Source organism: Neolamprologus multifasciatus, chromosome 16 (assembly GCF_963576455.1).
Source record: "Neolamprologus multifasciatus chromosome 16, fNeoMul1.2, whole genome shotgun sequence".
Taxonomy (NCBI): domain Eukaryota; kingdom Metazoa; phylum Chordata; class Actinopteri; order Cichliformes; family Cichlidae; genus Neolamprologus; species Neolamprologus multifasciatus.
In genome coordinates this window covers 2193637-2216939 of record NC_140454.1, presented here as the reverse complement: position 1 = coordinate 2216939, position 23303 = coordinate 2193637, and the positions used below count along the sequence as shown (strand labels likewise).

Genomic DNA, 23303 nt, shown 5'->3' with positions numbered 1-23303 from the left:
GTGCACCCCTAATATTATCATATTGCTCTATTTTACTGTTACTTAGATGGTTGAAGATGTTCTAAAGAACAAACCGGGAGGAGAGAGGGTCATCAATGAGTATGCCCGGACAAAAAGCCTAACGAATAGCAGACGGCGTGACATGGTCAAGATATTAGTTGCACATATGACAAGTGAACATGGGTATGCTGACATAGTTATTTCATAAGTATATATATGATAAATTCATTTATCATTTATTCATTTATCATTTATTCATTCATTTATTTTCTTAGAGAACTATGCAAAGGGTATCATCACGTTGTTCCCATACCTGGCTGATCCTAGGAGCAGGTTGGGCTATATAAGTACAAAAAAAGAACAAGTTCAAACAATTTACTCTTCACTCGTGAATGTAAGACATTTTTCAGGCATGAAATATATGTAGAATTTTCTTAACAGTTTGGCTCTGGATTGAGTAAAGCTGAAGATGTTTTTCTTTTCGCAGGACTTTCATCTGTGCTGCCTTTTCTTAACTCTCATTATTTAAATCCCTTTAGAGCTCAGCACTCCAGTCCCGAGCAAGGGAGCTCAATTGCTGCAAGATTGAAAGTGTAAATATATTTTAACATGTTAATTCAAATATTTCTTTTAATTTTAGGAGCATTTTTACAATGCAGAAGATGGGAGTGGGTATCTAGCTTGGAGATTGAAAGGAAGCTTCTAATGGACAAAACAAGACTCCCAGAATGTCAAAAACACAAATGGGTATGTGATATTGTTAGTAGTTATAATTCAAGTCTCACTCATCTGGAGACTAAACTGCATGCATGAAAATTCTAGCTGAGTTCTCAAGCCTCAAGGACACGGTGTCACATTTTTGTCATATTCATACCCACTGTTAGGGGCCCAACATCTGATAGAGACTGTTTCAGAGAAGATGCCTAATGACAGACAGCTTGTGTTCTGAGGCTGTTGCACTGATGAAACATACAGCTGATGAAGGAATTGTTATGATGAAGATGAAGCAGACCTACAACTATCGCCAAAAGATGATTCATGATCCAGTGAAGTCATCTGATATCTTTTTGGACTTCCCAACATTCCTGGATATAGGAGGATTATCTTACCTTCAACTTCCCTCACTGTTACATTTATAAGTTGAGGTGCATGTGAGGAAAAAAGTGAGCATAAAGTTGTTTGATGTAAGGAGTTTCAAAAACTTAATTTCATCTCTTCTGCAGATTGAGCAAGATTTTACTTTGTTGTTCGATGAAGCCACCTCTGCGAAGTTCCTGGAGAAGTGGCCCACTGTCTACAAGTAGAAAGTCCTCGAACAAAGCCGTGGTCTCACGCAGTCAGATGACCTTCAGTACCTTGTGCAAAATGCTGAATGCACAATAGAAGTGGAAAACGGTGAGATAAAATAGATGGATTATATTGTTATGTTTTAATTGGAGCATTTGAAAGTGCAACACCGTCACCTGCTGTCACTTTTTTTTTCAAAACTTTATAATGTAAGTGTTAACACAGTTGCAGATAACGTGTTTTGGTCGTTTGTCATCCATTCTGATCCTTGTACACCTGTTACCACCATCACCTCATGGCCAGAGACCAGGAAAGCTCTCAGGCAGACAAGCCTGTGAGCATCTTGTCAAGTTCGTCAGGGTAAAGTTACAGTAAAGGAAACATAACTAATTATATTTATGTAACGCTTCCAGCTCTTCAAAAATCACAGACGCTCAGAAAGGTTGGCTTTTCACGATTTATTCCTGCAGAAGACATAAAACACACTCAACAGGTGTCTTCTGATGGTACCAGCAATTGTAGCTCCTACAATGTAAAACAACATCACAAAAAGCACAGGAAAACAGTAAATCAAACACATTTCCTGCTATGCGCAGCAACCACTAGGGGCCTGACAAAAACTTACTGCCAAAGAGCATAAATACGGCAGAAACACTGTTTAACAGCAACCAGCCTTTGTTTCGGTTACACAGAAACTTTCTAACATCAATATGAACCTATATACATCAACATGTACAACTTATGTAACAACATTCACACCAGAAACCATAAAAATGCCAGAGCCTCTCATTACAGAACTTACCCTCACAGTGCAAGCGCGCGCTGTGAGGAGCGGAAGCTTTAGCAGCTTCTAAACGTTAGAGTGAGATCCGGTTTCTGGGTTTTCAAAATAAAATATAAAATAATAAAAAAAAAAGATAAAATTCACACTTAAAATAATAATTAAGAAGAGGTAAGTGCAACATCACACATTTCTTTTATCACTTGAGTAAAGTACACAAACAACAAGTCAGTTCCAAACTTTAAGTTCATTGTAAATAGAAATGCTACAATTTCAGCAAATTAACTGTCATGGTAAATAACATATTTATATAGATTATATCTGTATATATATATATAGATATACAGATTATACTCTTGACAAGCTAGCAGTTAAAATTGAACTAGTTTTGTCTGTTTTGTATCTGTCCTTAATTCTGTCAGCCTCTTGTCTTTTAACCGAAGTCTTATCATGTTGTTTATCTGTCTTTGTGTCACAGACGGGAACTAGCATCCAGGGGCATGTCGATGGCATCACGGAGAGCCTTCAACCATACCTTCTTGCAGTGGGCACTCAGAGGAGTGTGATTCACAAGTACTTCATTGTGATAGACAAACATGCAGGACCTTGTAAGTCACCAGGCTCTCTTGCTTGTTTTGATGAGCTTTTCAAAGCTCACTTTGTCTTTGGTACGTCATATGACCACGATCTGGTCAATATGTACAACTTCCTGCAGACCACCATTTACGAGATAGATGTTGATACAACCAAAGTGAATCCTAGGGTTGCAGAGTTGAGGGCTCGGATGCTGCGTTGAATTTTTTTTTTTCTACCAAGGGTGTTGAGCTGGAATGTTTTGTTTCATTTGCAAGAGGTCCCAGACAAATGCTAATTCCTTGATAAAGCATTTCAAAGTGATCCAACCACAACTTCTTTAAGAAACAATTGAATTGAATTTACCCTGAATCCTCCCTTAGTTATGCTGCAATAGATGTAGGCTGCCGGGGGATTCCCATGATGCATTGAGTTTTTCCTTTCCAGTCACCTTTCTCACTCACTATGTATTAACAGACCTCTCTGTATTGAATCATATCTGTTATTAACCTCTGTCTCTCTTCCACAGCATGTCTTTATCCTGTCTTCCTTCTCTCACCCCAACCAATCACAGCAGATGGCCCCGCCCCTCCCTGAGCCTGGTTCTGCTGGAGGTTTCTTCCTGTTAAAAGGGAGTTTTTCCTTCCCACTGTCGCCAAAGTGCTGCTCTTAGGGGGTCATATGATTGTTGGGTTTTTCTCTGTATCTATGAAGCGCCTTGAGGCGACTTTTGTTGTGATTTGGCGCTATATAAATAAAATTGAATTGAATCGAATTGAAAAGTTTCAAAAATGTAACTAAAACATTGGCAATAACACATCAAAGTCATATTGCTTTCATTTGGCAGGCGTTGGACCCTAGGAGTCTGACCTCTGGACCAGGTAAAATGCTTTCTTTAAATGCATTGGACTGGGGCTGTAAGATAGCAGAGACTCTTCAGCTACCAGTCAACACCTAGATGTTAAATGTTAGATGGGCAAAACACCATGGAAATATTTACCGTTCAGATTTAGTTGTTTAAAACTCGTGAAATGCCAGTTTTTCACAAGATCTGCCATGTTGTTGTGAAGAGGTTGTTGTTGATTACCTTTGCACTGCAAACAGTCTGAATGAGCATTTTAATGCTTTTCAAGTTTTGTGTACAAGAGACGGACCTCATGTAATTTGTGTTGAAGAGCTTTTCTGTTGTAAAGCATTTGATTTACAGGTGTCATACAGTGATAGTGATTCCAATTTTTATATTGTTTCCTGTGAACAATAAAGGTGGCAGTTAAAATAAAAATAATTTCTGATTTATTTATTGTACCTTGCAGTGAATGATAATACCTAGAGGGTGAAATAAAGTCACATATTTTTCTTCTTTTAATTGTATTTAGAGTAAAATTTAGTTGCATGTAAAATTTTAATTCTATTTGGAGTGAAAATGTAGTTCTATTTAAAATAAATTTAAATTCAATTCTGAATAAAATTCTGTTCTATTTAGAATAAAATACTATGTAGAGTAAAATTCTGTTCTATTTAGAATAAAATACTATGTAGAGTAAAATTCTGTTCTATTTAGAATAAAATACTATGTAGAGTAAAATTCTGTTCTATTTAGAATAAAATACTATGTAGAGTAAAATTTAGTTGCATGTAATATTTTAATTCTATTTGGAGTGAAAATGTAGTTCTATTTAAAATAAATTTAAATTCAATTCTGAATAAAATTCTGTTCTATTTAGAATAAAATACTATGTAGAGTACAATTCTGCTCTACTTAGAATAAAATACTATGTAGAGTAAAATTCTGCTCTATTTAGAATAAAATACTATGTAGAGTACAATTCTGCTCTACTTAGAATAAAATACTATGTAGAGTAAAATTCTGTTCTATTTAGAATAAAATACTATGTAGAGTAAAATTCTGCTCTATTTAGAATAAAATACTATGTAGCGTAAAATTTAGTTGCATGTAAAATTTTAATTCTATTTGGAGTGAAAATGTAGTTCTATTTAAAATAAATTTAAATTCAATTCTGAATAAAATTCTGTTCTATTTAGAATAAAATACTATGTAGAGTAAAATTCTGTTCTATTTAGAATAAAATACTATGTAGAGTAAAATTCTGCTCTATTTAGAATAAAATACTATGTAGAGTAAAATTCTGTTCTATTCAGAGTAAAATTAGGGTGGAGTTGTTTTTATTTTATAGTAAACTAAGTAAATTATCATCATGTGTATTAAAATATTTGCACTGAATAGAGTAAATTTAACTCTGAAAGTTTAACTCTACTGTAAGAGTAAACTTTACTCTGACTGGGACCAAATACTGTCGTTTTTAGAGTAAATTTTTTTCAATTCGAGTAAAATTTACTCAGTGAATTTTACGGTGTACCCTGTGCATCCATGCACTTACTCATGAAGAGACAACACGCACATACAGACATCTATCCATCTCTATCCATTTGTTGTGTGTTTCTACTCTGTGTTGCACCATCTGATGGATTGCTGTAGGCAGGGTTGCTGCTCTCAGCCTGTTTGTTCTACTCTGTGTGTGTGTGTGATATCTTTGTCTTTTTATATTATCTGCTCTTGACTGTGAGAGCAAGACACGAAGTGGATGTTATGTGTGTATCATGTCTTTGAGCAGCTGAATAGCTGCCTGTTCCCTCCTTTGAAGAGACAGGAGTTGCAGTAGTGCGGCGCTGCTTCTGGTGATCATCCTGAGGGCCCTTTTTTGAACACTTTCCAGCAAATTTAGCTTTCACTGCATCACTTCCAAAGAAGACAAGGCCTTGGCAGTATAGATAGCTGCAAGTATCTGGCTTAAGCACGGGCAGAGGTGGAGCTCTTTAAGGGTTCTTCGAGCTGCTTCTTCAATGTGAAAGTCTCTGCTGAGGTCAAGCAAGAGTAAACCCACGCAAGCACAGGGCGGACATGCAAACGCTACACAGAAAGTAAATTGAAAGTGAACAGAAAGTGAATTGCTGGCTACCTTTGTCTGTAAATATGTTTTCCATCAATGTCTTTACCATGTTATCATTAGACCCCTTCTGCTTTTTCCACATAATAATAAAATGAATAAATGATTCTGAGTGCTGTGACTGGAAGCTTTAACAGTCTGCTTGTTAGGGGCTCCTTCAGTTTTCATGTATGCGTCTGTTTGTCAAGACTGTGGTGTGTAAAAAGAAGCGTGTTGTTTTTCACCTGCACACCGAGGCATGTTCTGCAGGGAGCCAAAAGTCTCCAGGCAGGTGACATTACTCACCCTCCTCTCCTCTCACCAGCCTGCCTCATGTTTCTGTCAGCTCACATTGTGTAGGAGCCCATCAGTGTTGTGGCTGAGAGGAGAGTCCACGGAGTCAGACACCTTTTATTATCTCGGGGACTGAACTTGTGTGTAGTGGCTGTCAGAGCTCGACACAGAGGGCAGTCTGAGTGGGAACGGGCTGTGGGTTTCTTTTGTCTAATTCACACATGAGTGGCAGAGCAACACTACCTGTCCATTTATTGTCTTATTAATATTGTTATGATCATCATCGCTGTCATCAGCCCAGCTCCAAGTGCCAGTCCCTCTTCCCCAGACACCGAAAACTCTCTGATTCCTGTGGAGACCAATTAAGGGCGCCCGGTCTACACAGAAACAGTGTCTGACATTTTCACCTTGATGGGTTTAATGAATACGGGAAACTTAAAACTGCTGCACAATCAGCCCATTGGCATGGAAAGTTGAGCCATGTGGCCAAGGCTGGCGTTCATCCTGCACAGCCTTGTGTCATGTTAATCTCCCCCCTGTTAGTCCTAAAATGCAGCCGGTGTCATGTGTTGGGATCTCTTTTATCAGCAGCTATACTGGTTGGCAGGGAGGGCGTGCAGCCCAATGCTCTGGCAGGTCATCAAGAATGAGATTTTCACACCAGATTGTTCAGGGCCTTGGTTAATAATGACCATTTCCATGGTGGCCAACAGGGTGTTAGTAGAACTGTGTATCTGTCAGCCAAAGACAATAGAAGAAGAAGAAGAAGGCACCAGGAGAGAGGGGAAGGCACGAGTGTGAACGAACTATGAGTGGCAACAGGAGAGAGCTGCCGATGTGCTTTAGTAAAGGGAGGTAGATGTAAATGGTCTGTATTTGTATAGTGCTTTACTTGGTCCTAAGGACCCCAAAGCGCTTTACACATCCATCCACACACACATTCACACACTGGTGATGGCAGCTACATTGTAGCCACAGCCACCCTGGGGCTAGGGGTGGGTTTTTATAATCGATTTATCGATTAAAATCGATTCTGGCTTGGATAACGTAAAATCGATTCATTAAAATCCTGAATCGATTTTTTAATATAAATTTATTTTGCCCGAAATGCCAGAATCTCTGGTGAAATCTCACAAAATTTCAACAACCACCAAACAGCTAAGACAGTAAATGAGAGCAGGAACACGGATTCTGCACAAAGACGTAAACACAGCGCGACCCGCGGATCAGAATCAGTGAGATGTGACTTTCTCACAGTCGGGGCTGAAAGCCGACAGCTCGCTGATTCTGATGTTTCGGCGATGTTTCCACGCCCTTTTTGCGCTGATTCTAAGGCTGTTAGTTTGATGTCTCTCCAAACAATATCGCCTACTACGCTTCACATAAACATCATCATGAACTCACTCTGACTTTTACTGTTTTGCTTCGACCTCGATGCACAGCTCTCTCTCTCTCTCTCTTCAAGAACAGTTTCCTGTCTAAACATCTGTTTTCTGCATTATTCGCTTGCTTGTTACGCACAAGTCTACCTTTGTTTACAGGCTGTCGGCCGCTGTTTGTTTTCCCTTTTACATTCTTCCGAAAAGAAAACCTAATTTCTGCCGTTCAATACCGAACAAATTTAAACTTTTTAAAATTATGCAAAATGCAAAACGCTCAGCCGTGTCTCTAATAAAACCGCTGTAACTTCAGAGGTAATGTTCATGTGTTGATTAATGGTTTTCTTTCGTTTTTGATCGACTGCAGAATATTTTTATAAAATCCAGAACAGGAAAATCACCTTCATGTTTTCTGTGTTTTATCCTCAGCTACTTTGACACAAAGGCCTCTGCTGTGATGCTCACACCTTTGATAAAGTCTTGCGTGTGTCAGCTTCCTTTTTATAGATACAAAAATATGTAAATGTACTGATCTGAATTATAATATTTCTGACTGTCAAAATTTCCCAGATTCAAATCGAATCAATTAAATCGAATCGTGGATCGAATCGATTCATGACCTTGTGAATCGGAATTGAATCGATTCTAGAAATCAGTGACGATACCCAGCCCTACCTGGGGCACTGACAGAGGCGAGGCTGCCGGACACTGGCGCCACCGGGCCCTCTGACCACCACCAGTAGGCAACGGGTGAAGCGTCTTGCCCAAGGACACAACGACCGAGACAGAGGACACACCCAAAGCAATGGACACAAGAGAGATGAAGAAAGGAGTGCAGCAAGAGTGGAGTGGGTGGAGACGGGTGTGAGGGGTGATTTTTACAAGAGTGAAAAGGGAAGGTTTTCAACATAGTAGGGACACCTGCTAGTTTTCATTAGGGGTGACCCAAAATGAAGAGAGGGAGCGCTCGGGTTGAGAGGTCTGCGGACTTTAGAGAGACGAGGCTCAGATAGTTTGGACGTGTCCAGAGGAATACTGGACAAAGGATGCTGAATGTGGAACTTCCAGCCAGGAGGAAAATAGGAATACCACAAAGAAGACACGTGGATGTAGTGAAGGAGAACGTCCTGGTTTCATATTTTAATAGCTAAAAACTGATTTGACCTGGAGGCCATATTATCCTCATTTTTCTGTCATTACTTTTTCTCTGTGGACTTTTATGTGCAGCAACAGCACCGATGAGGGGGAATTATTTCTAAACCTCATGTGTACTTTGAACCATACCTTACCAGCAAGGTTAAATATGAGCAGCAGCAAAGAGATATTCAACTTGTATTTCCTTTCTTTAACCCTTTAAAACCGGTCAGAGCAGCACGCTCTGTTTTGCGTAACTATTTTTAAATCCTGGTAGCTCTGCAACCACGTGAGCTAGCGCAATAATTTTTTTTGCATATGAAACCGGAGGAGTTGTACTTACATCTTATGCCATCAGCTTGTCCTCGGTCACAGTTTCCTTCCACATATAGCTTTGCAAAAACTGCATAAAAAGCACTTGCAGCAACAAAAACAATATTCCAGAAACACGCTTTGCCGATCCGATCAGCTGTTCATAACACTTCCTACATCCATCAGCACGAACTATCGCATGTCCGCCATGACCTGCCCGAAACAGGAAGTGACGTCATTTTCTCGGAAATGTAGTTTTTTACCATCAGGGCCTCATGAGCCTATACTGGTGTTTTTAAAAGTTATGTTTGACTTTATGACTTTCTGTGTGGTTTCTGGGATGCTTAGGACTCATATTGCACTGCTGGAAATAGTTTATTTTGATGCAGATGCTGCTTTTTTGCAAATTTGCATCATAATATTTATTTTCGTTTTTCCTGCAGTGTATAAAAATTGGTGTATTTCAAAAATAAAACTATGAAGACACTCAAAATAAATTTCCTGTGGTGGGAAACTATTTTGTGCAACTTTTTTGTATTTACAGTTTTGAGGGATAAGCCTCTTAGATTTCTCTAACTAGAAATATATGTTAAAAAAACAAAAACAATTTTACATTTTTTTGTAGTTTATTGCACTTTTTTGCAATTTATGTAATTACTATGCACTTAATGCAGACATATTATTAAAATTTAGGCTATAATGGTTGTATTGATGTATATCAACTTGAAATGCTCCCAAAAATGGCTCCACAGCATGTAAACATATAATATAAGCTCTGGCGGACTTGGTTCTATGGTAGGTCTCAAAGGGTTAAACTAGAAAAACATGCATCCATACCAACAAAGGGCAACAAACGAACAGAATCAAAGTCTCTGAGCACATCAGAGGCCTTCCATCGGGACAGAAACCAGTGCTTCCAGTGTCAAATCTAGAAGTCCCCACAGCCCACTGCGTTAGACTCAGTTAAGTCTCTTGCTGTAACTGAAATCAAAAAACAAAAGGAAACGGTTTCAGTCGTGAAGCTTTAAATAATTACATAGTAACTAATAAATTTTGAGCTGAAAATGAGGATAACATGGACGTGACAACAGCTGCTGTTCCTCTAAGGAGCACTTCAGCCTGCCTCTAAAAGCGAGACAGCATTAACAGGTGTAGGCAGTGTTTGTCCTTCGTAGCAGTGGAGAGGAGTTTATTTTTCATGTCATCCACTTTCATACTTGTTGGATTTACAGACATTGATTGTCATGTAAAGCTGTACTAAAGCAGCAGATATCTGCTACGTGTCACTGAACCTGCTGCTGCTCCCTCAAACTCTTTAAACTGACTTAATATGTGACAAAGGGTTTTAGTTTGATTTGGTGACCTGCCATTAGCAGTTTATGGCTGCAGCTCGCTAACCAAGCTTGCCGTTGTTAGTCAATAACGTCGTTTTCCAGCCTCCACTCCAAGTTAGTCTTGGCTTCAAGACCTGATGCGGCGGCAGCCAAAATCCAAGTGATCATCTCTGTGGGTGTGTCCATCGTTTATGGGCAGGCGTTCAGCACCACTGTTGAGATTAAGAACAACACATAAACAAAATGGGAGCATTTTAATTATTTCATGTCTGTAAGTGTGTAGCTCCTGGTATTTTTATAATATCGTAGCACATGAATCACATTTACCAATGAGAATGCAGTTAAAGCGAGCAGTAACAGTAGGAAACCAATAGGTCTCTGCACAGAGCCAGAGAAGTTCTTCATTGTTGATTCTCATGCTGCATTTTTTATCTTGTTTCCTCCAAACCGCGAGAGCTTAGAGACCTGTGTGTCCTGGGAGGATAACATTAAGTCAACAGGGGCTGCTGTAGCTTGTGAGGGAGGTTTGGGAACAAAGATAAGGACGCTCTTAGCGAGCTGCATTCTCCAGCAAAGGCTCAGGTGTCAATGACATTTCAAGCCAATACTCTGGATTCAGGTGCAGTTTCAAAGACTGAGTCACTGAGCTCGTGAGTGCAGTTAAAATAGAAGGAGGAACATAAAGCGACTTTCTTTGGAACAGAAAATTAATACTTGTATATATTCACATGTTTACTCCACGGTCTGTGGTGCAGTTTTAGGAGCAGCTCTGCATGTTTAGTGACGCCACTGAATCACAAAAACAACCATTATTAGAAAAAGCAGAAAAAACAACCGAATGCAGACACTAGAAAACACACGTGCACGTGATTTCTGCTCAGCTGTAGTCTTTCTGTCAAGGCTGCATGTGCCTGCCCGGCTCTGTCTCTGTCTGGGCGGAGCTCACTGTGGGCTCCGCCCTTGGCCCACACACCTGTCAACAATCAGCGCTCATCACCTGGAGCACTATTTGAGGCTGGAACACAGATCCTCTCGTCGCTGGATGATTGTACTAAAGACATTAGTGTTTCTCCCAGCTCTTGTGAACCTGTGATTCGTGTGTGACTTCCCTCTCTTCTGCGACAGACTTTCCTCCCCGTACCTATGACCCCCCAGTCGTGTGAACGTGTGTGAGTTTGGGCAAGAAGACGTGAGCGAGTGTGAGAGAGCTTCCCCGTGATTCCCTGGAGTTTGGATTCCCCTTCACTAGGGAGTATCGTTTAGGTTTTATCTGATACCAGTACCAAACCGGTACTTTTGAAATGGTGCCGGTGCTTAAACGGTGCTCAAACCGGTGCTTAAAGAATGGAGAACACAAACTTTGACCTAAAACCTCTCATGTTCAGCTGTTTTTTTGTAAAAAGATAACAATGTTAGCCTTTTCTGCAGCTATGGGGCATATATGGTATCACTCTTGGCTGGAAGCAGCTTAAACAATGGAAAAAACACAAACTTTGTCCAAAAACCTCTCATGTTTAACTGTTTTCCACTTTTTCTTTGGTCATTTTAGCCTTTTTGTCCAGGGTGAAGGGAGTATCTGCCATCAAACAAGAAGACAGCTGCATGTAGCTATGATGGTGTTTGCTAGTTCACCTTACATGCATTAATGTAATAACGTGGTTAGCCTACTCAACGTAAATTACACACGAACAACATTAAGCTACTCACGCAGAGAAGAAGGCTGCTGCTGCATCATCATCCTCATCATTTCTGCTACACTGGCAGGGCTAGGGGCCAGGACTCTCCTCTTCGGGTTTTTGGGGGATGTTGCTAACTCCGGGTCGATAACAGGCACCACACCCGCAGTAGATGTGCTCGGTGTGAGGTCTTGCAGCAAGCTATCAAATAAGGTGCATTTCTCTGCTTTTAAAAAAATGCTATGCGTCGCCAGGTGTTTCATCAGATTTGAGGTGTTACCTCCTTTGACAGTATCACAGTATCAGCTTAAAGCACTTGTTGCAGGCTGCTGAGTTTGCATCTTTTGCTGTGAAGTACAGCCAGACTTTGACCGCTTCGCCTTGGGCATTTTTAATCTGTAGCTCTGCTCTAAAAGAACGTACGTACCTGGACCCGCCTACTATCCTCGGATACGTAAAATGATTGGCTAGAATCTAAAGTGTATCACAGCTCAGGGAAATAAAGCACCAAAATGTGCGCTGCTTTTTGGTCTGGTTACTACCGTTTATGTCAGCACCGGTACCCATCCCTACCCTTCACTGTATATATCGTGCACTGTTGCTGTAAATAAACTGTTTGTTGGAGACGCCTGCTCTGCGCTTGAGTTCCTACTACTAGGTTGTGAGACTTTCTGCAGATACAAGTATGGACTGAACTGCAGTACCCTTAAATGAAAATCGATGTTAGTAATTCAATCATTGTTCTGTCCCAGGATTATGAAAATCTGCCAGTTATTTGATACTAATCATATAATTAAAGACGAAAGGGCAGATGACATGAGGACGTGATGACACTACAACCCAAACAGGGTTCAGTTTAGTGAAACAGTGCATATCTGCACACAAACTACACACCTGTTCTAAGCACTTTGTGGTAAAATTGTAAATGCAGGCCATAGTTGTGGGAATGTTTTATATTTGTCAAAATAACCTTTTTTTTCAGTTATTGTCCTGATTTTGTCACAACCTGTGTAGGAACAGATATACTATGGACTCAGTTTAACAGTTTATTGCCAAACACCTTGTAGTGCGACGGGTTCCTGGCTCAGGGGCATGTGTCTGTCAGAGAGGACAAGTTAGGAGTCCACACTTCATCAAAAGGTGAAAGTGGCAGCAGGGAGGTCAGATCAGCGTTTTACAGGTGATGGTGGGAGTGGACAGGTACGTGAGTCTTGGAAGGTGAATACAAATACTTTTCTTGAAGCTGGGAATTTTCTGTCAGCGCTGAACACAAGAGGAAGGTAAAAATGCAGGTGACTGAGAGGCAGAGAGAAAAGGAAGGTTACTCAGTGTCATGGTTGGCTGTGTGGCAGGCAGAGAAGGAGTGGTGGACCCAAAATGCAGAACTCAGACACAGAAGTGAGACTTAAAGCGCAGCTTTATTGCTCGGAGAAACCTCGTACTAACTAAACTCACTAAAAGACAAACAAAGGTCGGGACTGAAACACTAAACTGGAGCAGGTGACTAAACACTAGAAACATGGAAGCAGAACACACAGCTAGTTTAGGGTACGACACGACATTGACACAGAAACACAGGGCTTAAATACACAGACGGCAGTAATCAAGGGATGAGAGACAGGAGGGGAACACACCTGGGAGAAATCACAGCTGACGAGACAGGGGAAACGTAACCTGACACACTCACATAAGACACAGACCTTCACAATAAAACAGGAAACCAGACAAGACGCTGAACTGAACAGACAGATTCACAAACAGACGGGGTGACACCATAGACAGAGATACAGACGCAGACCGAAGAGAACTCAAACAATAATAATCATCATAATAATAAACTAGAAAATGATAATAATAAACTTAAAGCGCTGGGTCACCGACCCAGGACCATGACACTCGGGGAGGCATCACAAGGATGGAGCCTGATTACTGTTTGTGACAGCGTAGCGGAGAATGGCAGCTCGCTGATCCTTAAGAACCGACCGGGAATGAGCCAATCAGGAACAGGCGTGTTGGCTGAAAGGAAGCTGAGAGGAAGCTGAAAGGAAGCTGAGAGGAAGCTGAGAGGAAGCTGAAAGGAAGCTGAGAGGAAGCTGAAAGGAAGCTGAGAGGAAGCTGAGAGGAAGCTGAGAGGAAGCTGAAAGGAAGCTGAGAGGAAGCTGAAAGGAAGCTGAAAGGAAGCTGAGAGGAAGCTGAGAGGAAGCTGAAAGGAAGCTGAGAGGAAGCTGAGAGGAAGCTGAGAGGAAGCTGAAAGGAAGCTGAGAGGAAGCTGAAAGGAAGCTGAGAGGAAGCTGAAAGGAAGCTAAAAGGAAGCTGAAAGGAAGCTGAGAGGAAGCTGAAAGGAAGCTGAAAGGAAGCTGGGAGGAAGCTGAGAGGATGCTGAAAGGAAGCTGAGAGGAAGCTGAAAGGAAGCTGAAAGGAAGCTGAGAGGAAGCTGAAAGGAAGCTGAGAGGAAGCTGAAAGGAAGCTGAAAGGAAGCTGAGAGGAAGCTGAAAGGAAGCTGAGAGGAAGCTGGGAGGAAGCTGAGAGGAAGCTGAAAGGAAGCTGAGAGGAAGCTGAAAGGAAGCTGAAAGGAAGCTGAGAGGAAGCTGAAAGGAAGCTGAAAGGAAGCTGAGTGGAAGCTGAAAGGAAGCTGAGAGGAAGCCGAAAGGAAGCTGAGAGGAAGCTGAGAGGAAGCTGAAAGGAAGCTGAAAGGAAGCTGGGAGGAAGCTGAGAGGAAGCTGAAAGGAAGCTGAGAGGAAGCTGAAAGGAAGCTGAAAGGAAGCTGAGAGGAAGCTGAAAGGAAGCTGAGAGGAAGCTGAGAGGAAGCTGAAAGGAAGCTGAAAGGAAGCTGAGTGGAAGCTGAAAGGAAGCTGAGAGGAAGCTGAAAGGAAGCTGAGAGGAAGCTGAGAGGAAGCTGAGAGGAAGCTGAAAGGAAGCGGTCCCGGAGCAGGACCTGCTGACGTCCCCTCAGAGAGACAAAGGAAAATAAAACCAGATACATGTTTTCACTGTTTTCTTTCTTTGTGCACGTTAACGGGCCACTGAGACTCTCTGAATATCTCCTGGTCGGTTTCATGTTCAGTGTAATTGTTCATCTGTTTTTGTATTGTTGCTAAATCAAATAAAAAAGTGGATCCCTTAACAGTTAATGTAAATTATTTTTACCTGCAGAAATAACCAAAGAACGGAAATCAGACCATTTATTTCCTGACTGTAGTTATTAGTGCAAAAGTGTAAAATGCTTTTACTTAAAAGTTAAATTACAGCATATGACGGGAGGAAATGTATATAAAGGTTCACTTTGCATATTCAAATTAAAAACACCCAAAACTACAGCAGCCAAATATTTTTACCTTCATCTCCCCGAATCCTTCAGCCATTAACACAACGCTGTCACCCTGCACAGGTGAGGTGTGCAGCTAACCTGCAGTAATAATATACTGTTTTAATCACTGAACATGTGATTATATTCACACTAGCATTTTCTTTTTTGAAAACAGTCACAGTATTATTACATGTTTATATTCATGTGCACCCTCTCTGTGCTGTGAGTGGTAAAGGGGGGCTGCTATATGCTGCTTTGCCTCGTGGCTTGGCTGTTGTGCAGATTGTTGAGCAGTGGAGCGGCACAGGAGGAGGATGATCAGCTGTGTCCTGCCCAGGAGGAGCTGCTGACCCCAGAGTCAACCTCATCAGTTTCCCCCTGTGGACTAACGGCACAGGGGCTCAGAGCAGGCTGCTCACAAGCCGCTGTTCATGTATAACCAGCAAACTCTGCTCACACAGGCCTACAGTGCTCTATACATCACACTGTAAAGAAGGCTGGGGTGTCGTGTACACCTGTAAGAGAGGCTAAAGGAAAGAAACCTGAGCTGATAACAAACGAACGGACAACAAACTCCAAAGTTGTAGTTAAAGTAGAGTTTTTATTCAGCTTTTGACACCACACAAATTAAGTTCTTGTATGTGCAGAATAGAGAGTGAGACTACAGGTTTCCATTTCTCAAGCAAACTAACCAGCTGCCATGTGAAAAATGAGAGTCCCCAAATAATATTTTCCCAAGAAAAAGGAATTTAAGGCTCATATTTTCCATGATGAATTTGAGAGGCTGCATTACTCGTTTCAAATGATGAACTCTCATGAAATACTGTTTTAATGCTCTCATCCTCAGTAGATTAAACTGACAGCACCGAATGAAAAGGACAGTGTGTCTGTTTTGGTAAATGTCCTGTGGCTGTTCGCCAAGGTCTAATGTGATCCTTTAAAGTTCATGCCTGAGCCCGCTTGGCTCCTCGCCATCCCTCTTTGCCCGCAATGACACAGAAACACGAGCTCAGCAGAGCACAGCAGAATAAAGGAAGAAGAGGAAGGGGGTGGGGTGAGGGTGGAGAACTCATTAACAGAATTGATGCGGGCTGCCTCCACCCAGCACTAATGCCAATACTCTTCTGAGGCTGATTTCTTTGTTAACACCAAACCAAGTAATCAGCGACCCTACTGCACACGCTATAGAGTTTTACGACAGCCCACTAATGAGTTTGTTTACAGACACAGAAGAATAATAATTATCACAAGTGGCAATGCATTTATTCACAAAAGGAAGAAAAGTCTTTTGACTCGCTAATTTACTTGGGAGGAAAAAAATGAAGCCAATTAAAGGATAACTCGGGTTTATTTCACTGTGGTATATTTACCGGGCTCTAGAAAAGACGTGGAGGAAGTTGGCGTGACTCATTAATACTTGTACAAAAAAAAGAAGGAAAAGGCGCGTGTATATATCAGTTGAGTTCTGTCGAGACAAGCAAGGAAAGCATGTTTTGGCTTGTGAAATCCAAAAATAGACATCAAACTAAAGCAGCCCTTCTCCTCTCAGCATGTTGGGAATCAATCATAGCTGGACTGGCCATCGGGCATACCGGGCATTTGCCCGGTGGGCTGCTGGCGATTTTTTGTTTTTATGGGCCGATCGATTTTTTTTTTTTTTTTTTGGAAGGGTATAAATAATGAAAGGTGTTGGATTGGCCAGTTGGTCATGATCGACTCTGGGCTGGACCAATTACAGCCGAGGAGGTCGGATGCACCCTCCCCCTTGTTTAGCAATCTTATAGGCCATCCATCGGCTCTTTGTTACTTCGGAAACATGGCTTAAACAATTTCTACGACGTAATCCGATAACAACCGATCTCTTTACCCGTCGGCTTCCCGTGGCTGTCATGCAACAGGTGTTGTGCCAAAAAGTGATTTCCAATGTTTGCGTGTATTTTTTATGTGTAATATCTATGTTGGTAAATAGACTTCGGTGAACAGCGTTTACAAAGGGGCTATATATGGAATTAAAAAATTATCTGTTTTTTCAAGTATCTTTACAACTCTGTGTTATTGTACTTACATTATAACCAATCCGGTCCTTTATCCCCACTTTAAATATTTTTACAGAACTATTGTAATATTTGAGCCATTTCTGCTGTCCAACTACTTCTTACAAAAGACATTTTTAATGTTAATTAGACTTTTTTTTAACGGCATAAATAAAGGTTATATAAAAGTCACTGCCAAAGACTGATTGCGGCTTCTACCTTGTTACACTAATGTTGTTTGTAGCTCAATATGACTTTATGTCATCCATGAGGGATGCATTTGACATATGTTTCACATATTATAGCTCAACAAGTTACTTATAGCAATTTAAATACGAGCAATCAGTTTTTGGCAAATACCGGAAATCAGTTTTTGGCAGACAATCACTTTTTGGCATAACACCGGCTATTGCAGTTAATAATACAACAGTTTCTTTCCATTTTTTGTGTTTCTTTTTATCGCTGTGTAACTGAGTTCAATTGAAAGCCTGCATGAGCTAGTACCGCTTGCCACAAGTTCCCAGAATCCTTTGCGGTTTTACCCCTGTATGACGTCACATTTTTGGTGGGCCGGTCTCTAGTCAAAATGCCCGGGCCGATTTTTTGTCCCAGTCCAGCCCTGGAATCAACCCAGTATCATGACAGAGCATGCAATAGACAAGCTGGTCCAACTTATAGTACCAGATGAGCAGATAATATATGTAAAGACTACAAACTGATGCTGACTAAGGAAGATGTGAAGTCCAGTCTTGGCTCCTTAAGGTTAAGCTAGGTAGCTCATGAGTACTTACATGTAAATGTGGAAGTAATGTCTCTTTAAATGTTTGTTTTTATGTTGGCTTGAACTAAAATGTCGCCCACTGCTGGTACTGCAGCTTACTGCAACTTGTGCATGCGAGTTCATAGCTGTGTCCCAAAACGTCGGCTGCATCCTCCGGAGGCCGCATTTGAAGGCCGATTACATCACAGCCAGGCGACGAAGGCTGTCCCAATTCGTCGACTCCTTCGAATGCGCCCGACAAATGCGTCCTTCATTTCCCCGAATTTGAAGGATGGGTCGGGTGTGTCCTTCGTGGCCCACCATATCCCAGAATTCATAGCGCGGCCCAGCCAAATTTCAGCTGCCAACAACGGCGGCCGCTACTGAGTTTTAAAAATACTCTTATTAATCTTTCTGGGTCACAAAATAAACTTTTAACATATTTTCAGGCAAGAAAGTAGCTGTGTAAACATCAAATATCTGCTCGGTTTATCAAGACATCGCATATTTGCAAAAGTGTGCCGACGTTTTCAGAGACGTCTGTTACCCACCAGCTCGATAGCAAGTCGGGGGGTTCAATGGTCACTCCAGCCGGCGAGAGCAGCGGACTCCCGGCTTCATCGTTTTCAGACCCCCGCTCTTTCGCTACTCAGGTTAAACATGATATATAAGTCACTCGGATAACTTAAAAATGTAATTGTTTGCCTTTTTTCGGTGTTTTATTTGTTCCGGAGTAAATCGGTTTGGCTGAGATCAAAGTTATTAGATTATTAGATTAAATAAAACTTTATTAATCCATCGGGTGGGTTCCTCCGGGATTTTCACACAGCTGAATAAACGTCAAACAGAAAACTGATTAAACAGAAGTGTGAGATTGTGTGAGAAGTGTGTTAGATTTTAGACAGCAAGGAGCTGACGGCCGAGTTTATTAAACTCCACCGAGACAGCGGTGACGCTAATCTGAAGGCTAGACCGTCCAATTTTACTTGGCCTTCTCGGTCTTTGAAGGACCGGCCCACGTAGACCGCGAAGGCCGGGTCCTCCGAAGGATGCAGCCGACGTTTTGGGACACAGCTCACGTCATACTTAGGAGAGCAAAGCGTGACATGCTAGCACGCTAAACAAGCTAGCACTGTGTCTTCTTTCACTGACATGAGCTCATCTCATTTATCACTGCAACAGACAATCATGACCAACATGTTTGATGTAGAGGAGCAGAGTGAAGAGGTTTTTTTGATTAACTCGTGATAAAGTCGTGATGATGGGGAGTAACGCAGGCTCAGCTGGTACTCACATTAGCATTGCTAATGCTAATGCTAGCACTGCTGAGAAATCACTTGGCTGCATAAATATATAAAGTTTTACCAGCTGGTTTGCTAATACCCCACCTTGATTTTTCGTTAGTATTTTGTAATCTGTCAGTACATGTGTTCAAGCCTTTTATTTCAGCTGTGAATGTATTTCTTTCAGAATAATTAACACATGTTTGAAATGTAGGCCTTTTTTTCCAGAGATATAAAGAACAGCAACACTACAAACACATTATTTTATAGAATATTATCCATTACCAGCAGTTAAACAGACTATAAAGTATTTAGCTCAGCCCTAAACATCTGCAGGAGTGATGAGGAACATGTTAATGTAGAATACAACTTTTACTCTCGTATACAGTTTACAGTTTTAATACAGTTTGTTTAGTGAAGTGTTTAGTGTTTCTTAAAGAAATGGCTCTAAAACAACTCAATAGTAATTAGTTAGTAATATAGTAAAATATTTATTTAACTATAAAAGCAAATAGTGCAGAAAGCTGCAGGAGGCTGCCAGCATATATAAAAACATAAAAGAGAGGCAGCAGAAAATGGTGTTAATCAGGTCTAATTTGTCGTGTTTAACACTTGAAGGGTGGGTGTGTGTGTGTGTGTGGGGGGGGGGGGGGGGGGGGGGGGTCTTCATCATCTCAGCCTGCTTTCTGTAAAAATCACTGCGACCCACTGATATATACAAGATGCAATATGAAGTATGGCCTCCTCTGGATGTGATGTGCATGCACGAGCGATCTCTCGTTGAAAAATGGCTTTGTGGATGACTGCAGCCTGCAGCGGTCATTGGTTGTGGCTGCCTCTGATGAACATGTTGACTCAGCATGTCCCGGGCATATTCAATGGCAGACGTATACGTGTCTGATGCTCCTGAGCCACAAACGCCTGTGTTACTCTGTCGGGGGGGGGGGCACACCTGATTTAGGCTCACGTAGAATAAGTGAGGGTTTGGCTGCACAGCCCAACAGTCAACAAACAAACACCCACTGTGGGTCTATGTGGGCATCTCATGGCATTTTATCTCATTTTTATGGCTGAATAAAACACATTTTTATACAAAAACGCTAAAAATGTGAAATTGAAGTCACTTTATAAAGAAAAAAACCTTAAAGCTGACATATTCTCAACTGAACGCCTCAGAAACTCCATAAAATTATTGTATTACAAGTGTTACTCACCATAAATTCAGTACAGGTAAGGAAGGAAGGAATCAGAAAGACGCTGAAGATAAGGACAGGGCATAAACAGGCAATAAGAGTGACATAATAAATACACAGAATATACACAGTTTTCAAATTAAAGTGACTGAAAGGTGAATAAATAACTGTAAGTGAGTAAAGTGTCGGCAGTATAAACGAGTGTGGAGTAGTTTATGTTTATGGGTGTGGGGATGGGCTTATCTGCTGGAGTTAAAAAGCAGGGAGGCTTTGGTGGTGCTCCTCCTCTCAGTCCTGCAGGAAACTGTGCTGATGTTGTTGCTGATCATCTATTAGTAACAGTCGTCCATCCTTTTTACCCATCCAACAAAAAGCACCAACAATGACTCAGTGTTTACAACAACATGCTGCATTTTATGTGGCTCTGTGACTCACATACCAGAAGGATGGAAAGTAAGGTCGCTGATTTGACTAACACCTGTTGACATAGAGTCCCCGAGTCTCAGCTGTGAAACAAACTGTGACTGCATGCTTCGTGTGCTGCTGGAGAGGAAGTGCAGCTAACGCAATCCATCCGTAAGTGTGAAGGCTTTATGAAGCGCACGTTATGACAGTAACTTCTGCCCTGATGCTTGTGAAGGTAACAGCAGAACTGCTGAGAAAAAACAAAAGCAAAAAAAGATGAGGTGGTCCATGCTTCGGCCTTATTTCAGTCTAAGAAGATTGCAACCACAAATCTTTAGAAAAATAAGCTCTTCATATCAAATACAGGGCAAATGTAATTATAGCCCCAACATGATTATAGTGAACAGAATAAACTCATTTCTATATTTCAGTGATCCCACTTCTAAGGTTGTTTATCCATAAACAGAAAACTGGATCATGTGTCTAAGTAGTAGAAGTCGTTACTCGTTTTTCTCATGGTTTAGGAGAACCACCAGCTCAAGGACGTAGATGAAAAGAATCCACTTTTTGGGGTTTCCCTGCCTGGATGACTGAGCATGCATAAACTTGATAACACTGATGTGCACAGGAAGAAGGAAAAGGTGGAAACATTTTAAATCACCAGACGTATGTGCCAATTGTGAGAAAACTGCCTACAGAAAAATGTGAAATATGCAGTCATGTACATGTGGACTGGTGGTCTTTTTTCTTTTAATGCTCCTGTGTTTGTCTCCTGTGTCTTTCTTTATATTGTATATTTCACCAATGTATTTTTGATTACATGAATACAGAATTATATACACCCTTTTTATATTTTACAGGTGATGAAGCCTTTGATGTAAACAATGTTTCCATTAATTGTTAAGACTTTATTTTGGGTTGACTGACAGCAGTGTTGGGACTAACGCGTTATTAAGTAACGCGTTACAGTAACTACGTTATTATTGTGGTAACGAGCACGGTAACTAGTTATTATGCCAAAATCAGGAACGCGTTAGTCGTTACTGGGATTTAGATAGGGTCGTTACTCGTTACTTCGTGTGGTGGCTATCGCGGAGCTTCCACAGATTCAATAACATTAGCAAGCGTTGGAGGCAGCAGGTGGATGAGAAGGAAAAGAGACCCGAGGCGGCCGCCGGTCCAAGTGTGAACTGAACTTCAGGTAAGAAGTTCTGACCTGCAGTCTATCTGGGTCAGATATAAACCAAGTTTAGGTGGAGTTTATTTTCGTTATTCTGACTTTTTCCGTACTGCGTACTAGCTAGCATGACGGAGTTTCTATACAGCTGTGTGGGTGCTATGAAGTTAATCATGTTGAACTTTATTTTGTTCATAAGTTATTAGAGTTGCCAACCGTCCCGTCTGGTATTCAGAGAAAATATTACGCGTTCCTTATTGAGGTGAAAAGGAACAGTTTGTCCCGTAATTCAGCTACAATGAAAAAGACACAAAGCTGGAGTTATTCTGCGTCTTTGCTGCACAGCTGCCTCTTCTTCTCTCATTCTCCCCCTCCCTCTCCCGTTTCTACTTCAATCATGAAACTGATCAATGATCAGCTGATCGTCTCTCTTGTTTGTTTATCGCCCACTTTGCGCCAGAAAGAGGAAACCAGCCGATGTCGCGCTAAACAACAGCAGCACGTTTAAGCTTGATCAGCTGTTGTTAGAATTTATTTAATATTAATTTCTAGTATCAGCTGATGTTTGCTGGAGCCACAGCTGCAAAAAAGCTGCTGGTCATGATGTCGGTTTGGTTATCTGGTGAGAGGGAAACATGAAGATGAAACCAGGAGATGTCCTTACTGAATCATCAGAGCTGAACAGGTGATGGAGAAACAGGTTTACCTTTTAGGTGACATAAATGAGTTGAAGGGAAGTTATGAACTGTTTCTGAGAGACAGATAACCCCAGGATCCTTTTTTTATGTAGCTGACAGCTGGTAACTGTGCAGGGGCGGATCTAGCAAAGTTTTTGCCAGGGGGGCCAGGTAGGGCATTAACAGGGAGAGGTGGGCACAAAGAAATACTTTTCTTTCTTATTCTCATTTAAAATGTCTGGCTTTTAAAACATAATTATCTGAATCTTACAAAAAACGATTGATGCATATATACCATCAAAACAGTGAACATCACTGTCACAACAGCGTTTGTTTTCATTCAAAGGCTTTATGATTTTTCCTATAATGGTGGGCCGGTCTCTAGTCAAAACGCCCGGGCTGATTTTTTGTCCCCGTCCAGCCCTGTATGCAGCTCATCTGCAGTCTGGTGTTGCCTACATCTTCCTATTCAGAAGGCAGAATTTCCGAGTTCTGAGTACAATCAAAGCACCACGACTGCAGTTTTTGTGTTGGATGTAAAAGGCGCACATGACGCTGTGACGTAGGCTAGAATCATGGCAGCAGTCAATGACGGTCCAGGCGTGGGATTTCTCTCGTGGAAATATGCACATTATCTTTTCCTTTCTATTGGTAGGTGGCACAGTGCACTTGTGGCAAGTAAGCAAGCTAGAAGACTGGCAAAGTTATGGAAGCAACACATTAACAAGAGAATTCTGAGTAAAACCAAAGTTA

General features: G+C 41.3%; 3 long non-coding RNA genes across 3 annotated transcripts in view; all 3 read right to left on the bottom strand.

The window, feature by feature from the left end:
- LOC146499972 (uncharacterized) overlaps window positions 1-23303 on the bottom strand; it is a 233805-nt gene that overhangs the window by 35991 nt on the left and 174511 nt on the right. The window lies entirely within an intron of this gene.
- Window positions 1678-2242, bottom strand: LOC146499976 (uncharacterized). The gene is made up of 2 exons (XR_014869740.1): window positions 2090-2242; window positions 1678-1812 (listed from the first exon to the last, which is right to left on the bottom strand). It is a non-coding gene; the product is annotated as an uncharacterized LOC146499976 (long non-coding RNA).
- The window catches only part of LOC146499974 (uncharacterized), a 52066-nt gene continuing 35739 nt past the window's right edge, over window positions 6977-23303 (bottom strand). Inside the window, exon 2 of the long non-coding RNA XR_014869993.1 lies at window positions 6977-7660. This is a non-coding gene — a long non-coding RNA (uncharacterized LOC146499974). The remainder of the gene's footprint in view (window positions 7661-23303) is intronic.